This window comes from Leptonotus elevatus, chromosome 2, assembly GCF_054856555.1.
Source record: "Leptonotus elevatus isolate MCC_2025b chromosome 2, RoL_Lele_1.0, whole genome shotgun sequence".
Classification (NCBI taxonomy): Eukaryota; Metazoa; Chordata; class Actinopteri; order Syngnathiformes; family Syngnathidae; genus Leptonotus; species Leptonotus elevatus.
In genome coordinates, this window is record NC_141240.1 from 35436544 (window position 1) to 35451136 (window position 14593).

The 14593-nt window shown below is 39.9% G+C and overlaps 1 protein-coding gene and 1 long non-coding RNA gene across 2 annotated transcripts in view; one reads left to right on the forward strand and one right to left on the reverse strand.

The window, feature by feature from the left end:
* Positions 1-14593, reverse strand: part of samd10b (sterile alpha motif domain containing 10b) — a 48102-nt gene that overhangs the window by 24562 nt on the left and 8947 nt on the right. The gene's annotated exons all lie outside the window — the stretch shown is intronic.
* LOC147179791 (uncharacterized) lies at positions 7328-11602 on the forward strand. The gene is made up of 2 exons (XR_015094167.1): positions 7328-7667; positions 11363-11602. It is a non-coding gene; the product is annotated as an uncharacterized LOC147179791 (long non-coding RNA).

Below are 14593 nucleotides of genomic sequence, written 5' to 3' on the forward strand. Positions count from 1 at the left end.
GTACACTCACAGAAATATTTCAAGCCTACACTCTAAAACAGTGGGTCAAAAATAAACCGATCCTCTACTTGGGTCGATTTGACCCAACTTTGAGTCAAGAAATGGGTCTTTCAGCGTAAAACAACTCATAAATATTGGTCAAAAAATGGAGTCATTTTGTATGAAACAACCCAGAAAGTTGGGTCAAATTGAAACAAAGTGGATCGGTCCATTTTTTATCCATAATTGGGTTACTTTTTGACCCAACTGTAATTTAAGATTTATGATTTTTTTTTTTTACATGACAAATTCCCACTTACAATTATCAAAAAAAAAAAAAAAAAGTAACACAAAAACACATGTCCATTCCCCCCCCCCCCCCCCCATTGTTTACATTTTTATGTTTTGGGGATGAAACTGAATGCAGACATCCCAAAAACGTAAAATAAAAAAGTAATTATACTTTATTAATACTAAAAACAGGATTATGCATTTAATATACATAGGGCTTATTAAACTAATGAAAATGTATCATATGAGTTTTATTTGATAGGTTTGTGGTAAAATTATCCCCCCAAAAAATTTAAACATTTAAAAAAAACTTAAAATAATTGCCTGTCTTTTTTTTTTTTTGCAAGAATTTATTTTTCGCCTACATTATCTCTAAATATTATATATATATAGAAATTTAAATATATGTGAGTGTAAGGACAACATTCACTAAACTTTCGAAGAAAAGTGTTGGGAAATATTGAGCTGCAAAAAACTTCAACAAAGGCAGTTGGAACAGGACCAAATACTGCACCTGCTCTTGTTGCTTGGCGAGGACTACAATGGAAGTAAGTAGCAGCCAGTCATGTCTCAGAGGTGATTAGCGTCTTCACTGGTCAGCATCATGAGTCATCTGTCACCTTTCTGTCTCAACACTCGGTTCTTGATTAGCTTGGACAACTGCCAAATATACTTTGTCCTATTTGTCACTAACTGGTGTTGAATGATCTCTCTCTGCCCTTGACAACAAGCCCTTAACCACTTGCAGAAGGCACACATCATAGAATGAAAAATGGATGATGGGCAAAAGGAGGCAGGAAGAATCATGAGGAAGCCTGTTCGGTGTCAAAGAATAAAAAAGAAGAATTGGGAGCTGTCCAGTCATATGGGAAAACTTTTATAAGACTTGTCCAAACAGAAGAACATTTGTGGACAAACATCCACACCTTATTATCGCCTGTTTCGTCTTTGTGTTCATGTGCTTCTTTCTTGACAATTGCACCTTGTTTTTGCGGTTCAATAACAAATATATATACCGTATATGTACGGAGTCTCAAAACCTGATACAGGGTCACAGTTTTTGCATTGTAGTGCATCGGTGTGTCAGCCGATTTCAGCCTTGTCACCGGTATGGGGCGGGCCAAAGGGGCACTAGCTGAATCCATGATAAATTAACTGATTAAGCACTATGAATGCGGATGCATTTTTTTGAAAGCTCTGCAAAAAATAAAAAATAAAAAATGAACGACATAGCAAGAATCAGACAGCGCAGTTGAAGTTGAGGGCTCTAAAATTAAAGGGCATAGACAGGTGTTCATCGTGTGTGTCTGTGTGTGCGCGCAGACGGTAGAGAGGTCAAAGCACCTCGCCTCGGCCCAATGATGCATAACCTCATATCAACTCTTCATGGCAGCGGAGCATATCTACTGTGCAGAGCGGCAGCTAAATCTCAAAGGTATTTCTTCACAAAAGGTAATTAGGCAGTTTGGCACAGCATTGTGGAAGGTCGTTCCGAGCCAAATCCCACACTCGATTAACATTACTCATTTGATTCCAGTAAGGCGCATTTATCTTGGTCGGTACAATTTTTGTTGGATTTTTGCATAACCTTGGTATCATCTTAAAGGATAGATTTGGATAATGCACTTTATTGCAAGCATTGGTGGAAGAGTGCAATGGTGTATTTTAGCTGCATAAGCATCAGCTACTTTCCTACCAACTTAGCACCTCTTATTCAACTCAAACATTACATTTCTATTCGCTGGCCGAGTTTTACTAAAATTCACTGCCATCCTCATTCCACTGTCACCTGAAAACAGGTGAACCTTCATCACGAGGTGATTTCATGCCTGCAGAACACGTTAAAGTTGATTTAAAAGTATAGTACCGGCAGAGAAATTCCGTCCACTTCCAACAAGTCGGTGGTACATCTGCAAATGATTAGCATTTGTTTGTGCTGTAATATGTTGGAGGTGAAGCAAAGGGTTATCTGTGATGCCTCCACTCTTCAATACCTGGCACTCAGCCCAGGAATGAGCCATGAAATTACTCAATTTTGAGAATGTGCTTCGGGATAAATATAAAACCCAAAACCCAGGCTTTTACCCATGATGCATTGCAGTCCATTATCCACTCTGACACGAGACAATGTTGCGGAGGCTGGGTCTGAGGTTTACTTTTCACAAGCTATCACTGTCACTTGGCCAGGCATGTATGGGCATCCACAATGCAGGCTGATAGAAGATAACAACACACCAACTCTCATCAGGACACAGGCGAAAAAAAGCCAACTAAATCTGTGTATGAATGCGTGTGTTAGTCAAAGCTGGCAGGCTCATGCATATGTGAATATGAGTCACAAAGAGAGCGGAGACTCAAACAGCCACGCATCTGTATAATTCTCTTCTGCGTTGGTTTGGACCTCGGGGTTTGAATGAAGTTTGCTGCTCAGAGCCCACAAGCTAGTCCGGATTCTGCATTCACACTGCAGGCAGTTGTGGCTCACAATGCACTGCGAGGTCGAGAACTCAGGTGCATTTGGCATTTCTGTTATGATTCTTTTGGACATCTACACCCTGAGAGAATTCTGCCTCAGAACACCACAGGATGCCCAGTTGAGCTGGGGATCAGAAGGGAAGCTGCCACTCACAAAGCTAAATAATAGGGCTGTGGATTTTTGTCCATCACCAGAATCTTCACTAACCGGGTCGGCCATGGACCAATCAGTCCGTCACTTCACTGACAACTCCCGTTTCTCTGATGACTGTATGCAGGCAATAAATAGCTTAGTGCTCAGTTTGTGTATTTTACATCAGGCATGTTGTTGGACAGCAAAGGGCTCCTATGAGGGGATGGCTCGAGTCCGTTTGGCTGCTGTTACGGCTGTCGGTTAGGGCGCCGGCCGGCTTCTACGCTTCCCTCGTGTGTGTGTGTGTGTGTGTGTGTTCGGTGGTGCCAGCGCCACGTTCTGATTGGACGACTGCGCCAGCGCCACGTTCTGATTGGACGACTTCGCCAGCGCCACGTTCTCATTGGACGACTATGTGAAGCCCGTTCCTGGCTGGCGGCGGTCCCCGACTTTCTCGGCCAATCATCAAGCAACACCTGGCTGGACTACCCGTATAAAAGTACTGCTCTTCATTTATTCGGGGCGGCTGTAGTAGCAGTACTTGTTTCCCTTTTCTGATATATGATCAGCTCATCAACAAGCTCTGCATAAGCCTGATACCGATCCTGCTGAATGGAATCTGCTTGTGTGGGAAGAGGGAAACCTCCAAAACCTGCAGGACTGCGGCCCTCGAGGACCAGAGTTTGACACCTATGTTGTAGACCTCTAGAAAACATGTAGACAACACTAAAATAATCACTGGCCAAATAGCTCAGTCAGATAAACACTCGTCTTTGGACCAGACGGACCAGGTTCGACTCTTGCTTTTGGATTTTTGCACTATTTAACATGGCCGATATAGGTCACTAAACTAAAATACATAACACTTGGTCGTAATTTGGCACCTTTTCAAAATGACCTAAATGGTTGTATTTGTTGGAGGACTGTCTCAAAACTAGTTCGCTTTCTTCAGTCAAAAATATTCAACATCACTTCACGTAACACAACGTTCGTGACAGTGTGCCGCTATCTCCGTGCATGAAATTAAACGGTGAATTACTGAACTGTATGAAATGCTTATTAAATAACATTGCAAGAAGCCAAGTTTGCTGGAGGTCAAAATTAGTTTTGAGGACCAAAATAAAAAACAATTTATCACTATCCGCCATTTTGGTTGTTTACTTTAACCTTGAACGTTTTCAGGTCGGAACTGGGAAAAAAACTATTTGGATATATTTGACTCCCGACCATCCCCGAATGCAGCAAAAAGTCACCCATAGGTTATAGAGGCATGTTTTGCCAGGCGCTTTAGGCCTTAATGGGTAAAAGCCACGTTGTTTCTTCTCCTGTGTCTGACCATTGAATGTAAGGCAGGACCCCAATTACTCGATTCACCCAAGGAATTTCTAAAAATATTCGGTAGCTGAAGCCCTGTGTGTGCTTGCGTTATGTCACCAATTGATACATTTTGATTATGTCTAGCTTGCAATCTGTCCCTCTTAGTATGCAGTGAAATTGTCTGACAACCGATTTAAATCTGAATTGTATTCAAAGCCTGATTCAGATCGGAGGAATAGTAGGATATTAATGCTATAAACTTTTCCACTCCTTTCCTGTAATTCAATTATTGAAAGCCACCATGTTCTTGCGCACACACAGAAGGTCAAATCCGCCTTAAGTTAATTTGCATAAAAGGATAACATCTCGCTCTCAATGTTCCCGAATCTATTTTGAGATTTGATCAACCTGATTTCAAAGCTAATCAAATGAACCATTTTTTTATGCAACCACGACGCATGTATGACCCACAAGCCATGTTAAATATTCTCATTTGTCAAATCCAACCAAATTAGCCTCAGATAATGCATGTAATGAGGAAAATTACATTAGAAGGTTGTATCAAGTGGAGCAGAACTGTTAACAACGATTTTGTAAAGGTCAGGCTAACTCCCACTCTGTGTGATTGGTTGAATAGTTGTGACATGCACCATTGACAACAATGATAATCATTTTCATGAGTTATTGTGACAGATTACAGTCATTATTGATGCGGGAGGGCGCTTATTATTTTCCATCTTTCAAAAGGCAGAATTATATATCATCACATTTTATTGGAAAAAATAATCATGTGTGGAAATAAATTAATCCTAAAATGTACTCTCTGTATATTAAGTAATAAAGACATCAACTCTTTTACCAAAGCACACGTGGGAGCACAAATACCTTCAGATAGAGCCTGCCAGGTATCCAACAAACTCAGCCTGGTGACCATCGAGATACCTAAAATTTACACAAGCATGTGATTTAATGCTATAAATCCAAAGCAGTCGATCATCATGTGCGGAACTTCAACTTGCCAGAAAGAACTGACTGTTTTCCAACATCCCACTTTCATGGACTTCTCTTCGACGGATTTGTCACATGTGGTCTATAAATCAATTGGGACCGCTGATGCTGCGGCCTGCTGAGTGAATGGCATGCAGTGGGGCGCACCGATCGATACCATATTGAGTGTCCTTAGCCAATGCCTATCACACAAGCACGCACGCCATTGATGCATGCGTGTCACAGACCTCGGTGACAAATGAGAAGAAATGTCTGAGTGATGTAGTGTGGCTAAAATAACACCCAGTCAATAGCGCTAAATGTGGTAGCGCACACACAGACACACACGCTAGCACAAACACAATGGCTATCGATCATCCAGGCCTAGGGGTTTGCAAACAAAGATGTGAATAAAGAGTTGGTTGATGAACTCAGCGCATTACCAGCATCCACACACAGACATGGCAAAAGGAATATAAAAAGATGGCAGTTGCGCCTAAAAATGGCTTTGTATTATTTTTCGTGGAATTTAATTTTTCATTTAACTTTTTCTAGTGTCCATCATTTAAAAGGAACCCCGACTGTAATGACAAGTTTGCTCTATATTATTTACTTGGTTGATATTAACATAACTATGAGATTCATTTAAAAATAATAATTTCCAGTTTAATACATTTTGTGAAACTTTTTTTGGACGTACGCGACACATTCAGTGCGTAGTGACGTAGAATGGCGGCAGGCTCTCTGCCTAGCAATGTGAAACGCCTATCAAGAAAGCAAGTTAAGCCTCGTAGCGTTCCTAAAGAAACAACATGGATCGGGAGAGTCACCTTACCCCACGCCGTGCTCTCGTCATTCACCAGACACATTCAAGAGTTGTGATCGTCCCTTTAGGAACGCTACGGAGACTAACCTTTTCACATTGGTCGGCAGAGAGCAAGCTGCCATTCTATGTCACTACGCACTGAATGCGTTGCGACGTAAATAACAATAGCGGTGTATGTCCAAATAAAGTTGCCACAAAACGTATTAAACTGGAAATGAAAAATAAATCTCATAGTTATGTTAGTAACAACCAAATAAATATTATAAAGCAAACTTGTCATTACAGTCTGGGTTCCTTTTAACATCTACTTTATGGTTTATAATGCTGGAAAAGCAACCAATAAAAGCAGATTTAGATTTTAATAAAACTTGGTGTGCTTTTTAATAGTGATGGCCTAACATCAAATCTCAAATTTTAGGTCAATATGGCACGGGTTTGGGAGTTACGGCCCGTCGAATTTTGACATTTTCGGCAAAATTCACATAACAGAGAAATCGTTGGAAAAGGGAAATCAACAAGGATTCCAAATATGCAATCATTTATAAGATTGGTGCATATTTTAGTATCCTTTTGACCTTTTGTTTTAGTTGTTAATTTTGGTGAATTTGATCCCAGGAGGACAGATTCTGAGCCCCACAGATATGTGTGGTAGATGTCATCGGAAGGCGTGCATTGAACCATCTGAATCGTTGCAGAAATCAATTTATTGAATGCATCATCATCATCACACGCTAAACAGCGTAAATGATCGCGGGAGACGTCTGACTCAAAGTGCTCACTTCACTAATCTGTGATTTCCCTAGCCAACTTTACATCATGCACCTGTGGAGTTCAGCTTGTACTTCCTTATAAACATACTTTTTGTCCCTCGACCTGCCGCAATATTCAAACAAAACTATTTTGTTCCACCATGTCAAGGACAATCAGTGCGCTTAATCTCATGCGCAGCATTTAAAAGGAATGAGAGGAGGTGCTTCGATTGCCAGTGAATTAAATCGGTTATGTTCATGCAAAACAATCTTTTGCTTCACCGGTTAGCTAGCATCTGCGAAAATACCAACACTCGGTCTAACACACGCTTGCACAGACCGTACCTCGTGCTAGACGTGCGCTGGGCACGAAAATGCAGCCAACATTTTAAGATGTGTTATTATATAACCAGAAATTGAATTTATATTTAGCCTGTAAATGCCATATGCTTAGTTTCAGTTTGTATAGACAACATTTTCAAACATATTTAATATACAAAGTATTTGGAAAACAAATCACTGAAATCACTTTACTGTTGCTTTAATGTGCCCGAACCAAAGCGGGCTGAAGGAGCACAGCAGGGAGAGATTGAAAATATGCCAATTGGTGTGAAGTTGAGTTGGCCCAGTGAAACGAGCAAACAGAGTTCATCATTCGCTTCACATAAGCCAAACGGTTGATAGCAAACAGCAGCCATGCTGGTGGTGCTGCTTGTTCTCCAATAAGGGTGTCGAATATAACTTGAAGCTTTGAAGTTGTCTGAGTTTGTTGTGCTCCTGATTGATTTGACGCAAGTGGCTCTAATCTTTCCCAGGGGGAAGGCAACAGACAGACTGAAAGGAGAAAGCGGAAGAGATGCACAAGTGCACTGGGACATGCAGCAAATGTGAGGCAATACTGCTGAGACAGGTGAGTGGAGAAATGCAGTCATTAGCAAAAAAAAAAAAAAAACGCAAGCGGCACAAGAATATTTTATACACCTCAAAACAAAAGGTGTACTGTCACTATCTGATTTTGTTGTCGCTGTGCTTTCCCGTCCCCCTTGCTGTTGTGGTTTCAATGGAGAGTGTTGGTGGGCGGAGTCTCCTGCATCGCACCTGCTGGCGATTGTCATTAGCAACATATTTAAATAGAGTTTCGTCAGACATTTTGTTAGCAAGTACTACTGGAGTTTTCCCTTTCTTGTTCAACATACCGTAAAATCCTGAGTATAATACTATTTGTGGTGTGTCAAATAAATTCTAAAATGTTTCCACGTACACCATGAAATGGGCTCACATAGCCTACTAGTCATTGCTGTTAGGTGCATTGAATGAGTATTTCTATGAATGTTGAGATGTCCTACTGTGTGTGTGGTCTGTGAACACACCACACCTCGAGTCAACTACCGAACGCGAGTGAGAACAATACTTGCTTTCTTTTGCTTCTCCACGAAGCTATCAATCGTTGATTGAAAGCATTTTTTGATTTGGCAAAGCCTTCTTTATAAAATTGAAAACGAAGTTTCCAGACAGTCGAAGTAAAGCAGTGCGTGCTCATAGCATATTTACAAACGTGCCTAACATCAGCACAACAACGGATTAGCAAGCTAACTGTGTGTGCTCTTTATGACTTGTTGGTATTTTTTGTTCACTATTTGGCTATACAGTAGCTTCTTTTGTTGTCAAACGGAGTTCCCTGACTTGTCACCATGATCCTTCGATGACATACGGGAAGCTTTAATAAAGCGGCACCCCTGATGCTCTTTGATTGGCGGTGAGTAGCGAGAATAATCTTATTATATTATGCAAATTTGTAACATTAGACATTAAACAAAAAATTGTTTCTACAACCCCAAGATCCTGCCAAGTAGTGTTGATTTATCAGACATTTTTAAATTTAGTCCAGTTTCAATCACACTTGTTAGTTTTTATCATAGTTCGTCAACCTCATCCCAATTTTATTTAGTAAATTTTTAGTCAACTATAAATCTAGCATTTTAGTCTTTATTTTAGTCCAAACAAACATAATTTTATTAGTTTTAGTCAACAAAAAATGTTGTTCTAGTTGTAGTCAGGACAATCATTTTACTCCTGTATTTTTTTGTCGGTCGATTTTGTTGAACATTTGGGATCTAAAACTACTTCACATAAAATTTTCTCTCATCTTTTTGATGAAAAACAACTTCACACACAGTATATCAACAAGTGGTTGCTAGTTGCTACGAGCTAATACGTTAGCCAGCATTAGTTAGCGGTCGGATAACATTATTGTTGGAGCGTTGGAGCCGTTGGATTAATGTTACGTTTGCTGTTTGTTGTTTGTTGTTACATCTTTTTTTTAAACCTTTCACCGTGAATCCACCTCCACCCGAAGTGAAGTGCATTTTCATCTTGTCTTCATTAGTCGACGAAAATGCATACTGATTTAATCCCAGTTATTGTTTATTAATGAGGGTTTTAGTCTAGTCTAGTTTTTGTCCGGTAAAAAATATGTGTTTTTGTTGACGAAATTAACACTACAGTCAAGGCACTGGCAAAAATCTAAACAAAGTGAAGTACTGCAGCACGATTTGGGATCATATTTTTGACCAAAAAAAAATGCATATACAGTACTTCATGTGATTTTATGGGATTTTTTTATTTTATTTTGTGTAAATACTGAAAAACGGATGTGTTCATGTGTCTATTGGTATATTTATGACTGAAATTATTGGGTCAAACTTTTTTTTTTCCCAAAAAATGGAACTGTATTTTTCTTCCATATTTCGTTTAACTCATTTGCTTCCAAAAACGTATGTTGTATTTTAAATGTTTTAAGTGTCCCAAAGACGTATTTGTAATTTTTTTTGTTTTTTATGTTAGAGCATACAGCCTTGAAAGCTTTGATGCAGCCTCTTAACTGCAAAGATCAGTTAAAGAAATGGCCAGCGGGTGGCAGCAGAGCAAAAGAGATCAACCAGGGGCCATGTTGAAAAAAAGCTCATTACTCACATTTCTAAATAGATTTGTGAATAATGATGGAACTTAGCTATATTCTAATGCTAATTGCTGCAAAACGGAAACAGATAAAAATATACTTTTTTTCCTGATGAAAAGAAGACATATTTTTATAGCAATAGAACACAATATTCTGTGGGCCTTGCAAAATCAGTCAAAATCCAGTAAAACAGCCGGGAGTGAAGGGGGTTTTAACTTCATATTCAAGTGCTATATACTTCCTCATGATTCTTCTTTTTTTCCCCATTGTTGACCATTAATTCTGAAGTGACCAAAATAACTTTTCATTTTGGGATTATTGCACCAAAACATGACAGACTGTAAAAGCGTGATGATTTTAATGTGAATAATGAAAAGTAGTGGGAGATGTATTTCCCCACCAAGTGGTTCTGTCTCTCTTGACTTAATTGCCATGTTGTCAGCTGTACACCTGCTTTGCCTCTACATCCAGCCAATTCAATCAGATTGACAAGCACCTCCTCGCCCACTCACAAGCATCCTGAGGCCGCACCGTCAGGTTATAAAAGAGACAGTTGCTTTGAGGGGGTGGACAGTTTAAGAAGAAATAGATAAAGCAATTCACGCTCGTTTGTAGTGTTTCTGCACACTTGCAGACGAATACACACATCAATAGATGCAAAGTGCTGAGAGGAGCCTCTTTTTCAAGGCCAAAAAATCCAGGGGGAACGTCTGTAGTAGACACACGCGCACATACAATGAATGAAAAAATCTTCAGATCAGGTATCATCTAATTAAGTCTCTGTATAAAAAATAAAAAGAAATAAAAAAGGAAAAAAAATAAAAAATAAAAGTCTCTTTGTGAATATGTTTGCAGTACATTTCCATGAAATCACCTGGCAAATATTTAATATAATAATATTTAAAACTTCATTAAAATTGAATATTAAAAAAAAATACAAGTGAAACTGGATAATTTATAGATTTTCCCAAGTGATTTTCTATTTGCATTGCAGTCAAGTGAGTGTTTTCACACCGGTGATGTAAAGTGTAACTCATTTGCACCAGGCAGTGCAGCATTTGGAATTGTAAACCCGCCTTTGTAGTTTACAATGCTGAAGCTCAATAGATATGCAGTACTTTATTCATCTTGTAGGGTAATAGGCTCATCCCCATTGGGTAATCCCAACCCAGTCTAATGCGCAACAGCTGTCTAGCATACTAAGAACAGCACCACCATTCAAACAAGGGACATTATTCAAAAATGAGAAATAAATGGTTTGGGATCCTATCAAAATTGGAAAAAAAAATTCCTTCTACTCCATTACTCCATTCCTGCTATCAAATAGAAGTGATATATTTCCTTTGGCCGGTCACCAGACTGCAGTGAGTTATACAACTTGAGATTTTTTTTCCCCGGTAAGAAATTGTGAGTCAACTGTTGTGGTAGTTAACAGCAAGAGGGAAGAAGCTATTGGAATGCTGGGTTTTGTGTGCATAGTGCAATAAAGCCTACATGAGGGAAGGAGCTGAAAGAGGTGGTAACCAGGATGTGGAGGGTCAGAGAGAATTTTGCCAGTTCAAGAAGGGTTGAGGGAGTGCCAATGATTTTTTTTCAGCAGTCTTAACCATCCGTTGCAGTCAAATTTTGTCCTTTTTTTGTGGCAGCACCAAACCGGACTGTGATGGAGGAACACAGGACTGATTCATTGACAGAAGCGACTCGACAGCCCCTGTGGCAGGCCGTACTTCCTCAGCAGTCGCAGGAAGTACATCCTCTGCTTGGTCTGTTTCTGGATGGAGTTGACTCGGAGTGTTAAAATCGAATTGTCGACTAATCGTTCGACCCCTTACTGTGAACCATAAAACCACTGCGATTTGGAGGCTAATTAAAAATGTGCTTTTTAATTATTGTGTTAAAAGTGCGATTTTGTGACTTTATTATTGTCCATACAGTTGCCATTCGACAAGATAAAGCGGGGTGAGTCCCATTTGTACTTAGAATTTTAGGAAATTGCTCTCATCTTCAATATGATCCAGCTCAGATGTTCCAACATGTGACCTCACAGCACATTTGTACTCGATTTCACACGGAACTTTTTCATTTGAAATTTAAATGACTGGTTTGATGCTGTGCTTTTAAATATTTAACTTCCAGCTAGATTAATTACCCCTCTACCCCACTCCACTTTATTAATTCTTTTATTGAGGCATGAAACTGTTTTACGAGTTTAAGATCAAACCCATCGATGTGTATGCATTATGAGAAGATACTCCTCCAATGAATCTATAGAGACTGCAAGTAGTTTGTATCACGTTTTCCAAACTGAAAATCATTCTTTTTTGCCACAGGCAACCCTGCAGTGTGAATGTATTAACAAAATTGAGTTATACTTTACGCTTGTGTAAGAGCATGCATGGTTGTGTATGTATTCTCCTGCAGTGAACCAGTGACCTGAAATGTAGGGCGAGACCGCAACGCTGAGTTGACAGCATATATAGTCCGCCCCCTGTAACTCTGACTGACAGCTCTGTGACCTCACCTACCTCCTACAACAACATTTTGTTCATGCGGTCGCTTTAACAGCTGTCATTTCTCTCTAAATCTAACGTGTACACAACATAACGAAATACATTTCATTCAAAGACAGACTGATGGAAAAGAGAGAAACTGATGTCTGTGACTTGTTTTTAAACACAAATATCAAAAGTCTCGCAAGGCCCTCTGGTGATTTTACCGATTGCATAAGATTTTTGTTCCTTCTCGTCCCAGTGCAGCACTTAGACACACACATGCCTCTATCTCCCACTCGTATGGAACAAATCCCTACTAATCTAAGGATAAGGGACAGCAGCCACATATCTCTCAATGGCTTTCTGAAAATTCAGGTTAAGAGGGTGCAGACAAGCAAAAGAGCATTATCGTACACAGCGCGAGTACATCAAGCTTTGGACATTCCACTCATAGACCAACCAATTAAAAGCTTTAAAACAATGCAAGCCAAGGATAAATGACATAAAAGGAGAGGACTGGAGTCTTATCATACTGTCAATGGCCAAACATTTGCAGACACAGCAATATAATGGTAGTCTCTTAACTCATTTGCTCCCAAAACTGTATAAATACGTTCTATTGTAAATATTACCATGCTCCAAAAGACGTATTTATACGTTGTTTGTGTGGGTTTTTTTGCTAGAGCATACAGAAGACTTTGGTAGTTATTACAAAAACGGCCAGCAGGTGGCGGCAGAGTATAAGAGATCAACCAGGGCCATGTTGCAAAAAGCTCTTTCTGTCAGCTGTCAGCAAGCTTACATATTTTGTTGTACATGTGCATGTACATTGTCTGCTTGCAGTTGATTCTTTTTTTAGCTTAACATCTAGTGAAACATCTAGTTAAAAAAAAGTGTCCATGGCATCATAATAGTCATGTTGACTTGCTTATCCTGCTCAGGATCAAGGAGAAACTTACTACTACTTCTACTTCAAGTGAGACTACCAGTCAATGACAGGACTGACACATTATAAAGGTCATATACTTCCTACTTTTACTGGCGGCAAGCAATGTAATTGAAAAAGAGAAATGCCCAAAAAAACGAATACAATCAAAGTGGCTTGATCCTGATGCCTTTCAAAATAAATATGCACATTTCTTATCGTTACTGAGTGATAATTGACAATCACCATATATTTATTCTACATAAGAAGAGTACAGTTGTAGATGTTGCTAAGAAGTGAGGTCCATTGCTTCGTTCATTGTTTGAAAAATGTGTGACATCTTTAGGGCAAAAAGGCATATAATCACTGTCAAATATTGTTTACATCCTGAAAATGGATCAAATGGCGCAGAAGAAGAAAAACACAAAAATGCTCTCGGCCTTTCATGCGACGATGTTTTTAAAATTGAGATGTCAAAACAAACGCAGTGACAAGATGTGTGTGTGAGAGAGAGAGAGAGAGAGAGAGAGAGAGAGAGAGAAGTTAGATCTGGAGGTTAAAGAAAGTCTCATTTGATCTGCATTTAAACAACACACTCTTCCCAACCTCAACTGCAAAGTTGACCCGCAGACACTTGGTGGCCTGTTGACATAATTGAGGGGTCCCATTTTCGCCATTCATCACTGCCAGACTGTTGGATAGCATAAGGTGAGGAAGGCGACTGACGATGAGCAGCACGGAGGCTGGACAACTTGAAAAAGGTTAGCAGTAGGCAGATAGAAGTCAGAGAGAAAGATAGCTTTCAACTGCCTCACACACCCATCACAGGCAACACATATTATTGTGTTAAGCTTGTGAGAGGCGATTGCAAATGCTTTTCAAGTGCATGAATGTGACTTGTGCTCCCCGAGTCATGAGAAGTGAAGCTGAAGCCAATAGCCATTTGGTTTAATGGGCAATCTGCAGCACAGACTGCACTGACCCTCAGCACTTAGTAGGAGAAGGCCAACCTATTAACAAAGAGCGGGAAGCTCCAGGCCCCCTCTATCACACAAGGCCACACTTAATTAGACTGTTTGTTTAGCGGGCTTTAATGGAAAGATTGCAAATGGGGGGGGGGGTGCCGACTGCTCTCCTTGAAACTTGTCGGCTCAAAGTCATCCGGCCAAGGATGAGGCTGAGCACATATTGTGACTGGTGCTTTCATGTGCTCAGGACAGATGGCAATAGTGAGGAGGAAAGGATTCAAGTCATTAAAAAGGTAAATTCAGTACAATATTTTGTGGTGTTTGTTTGTCAGGCCTTAAACTAAGCTACAGTAGCCTGTGGCTCAGAGAAAGCTGAAATAAGACTTTAGGTTGCCATTTTGTTTCTGACCAAAATAGTCGATCAATGTCCATTGTGGGTGTTAGGTTACAGACCACCGTCGCAATGTGACTACGTTTACTTGCCGTCAATAT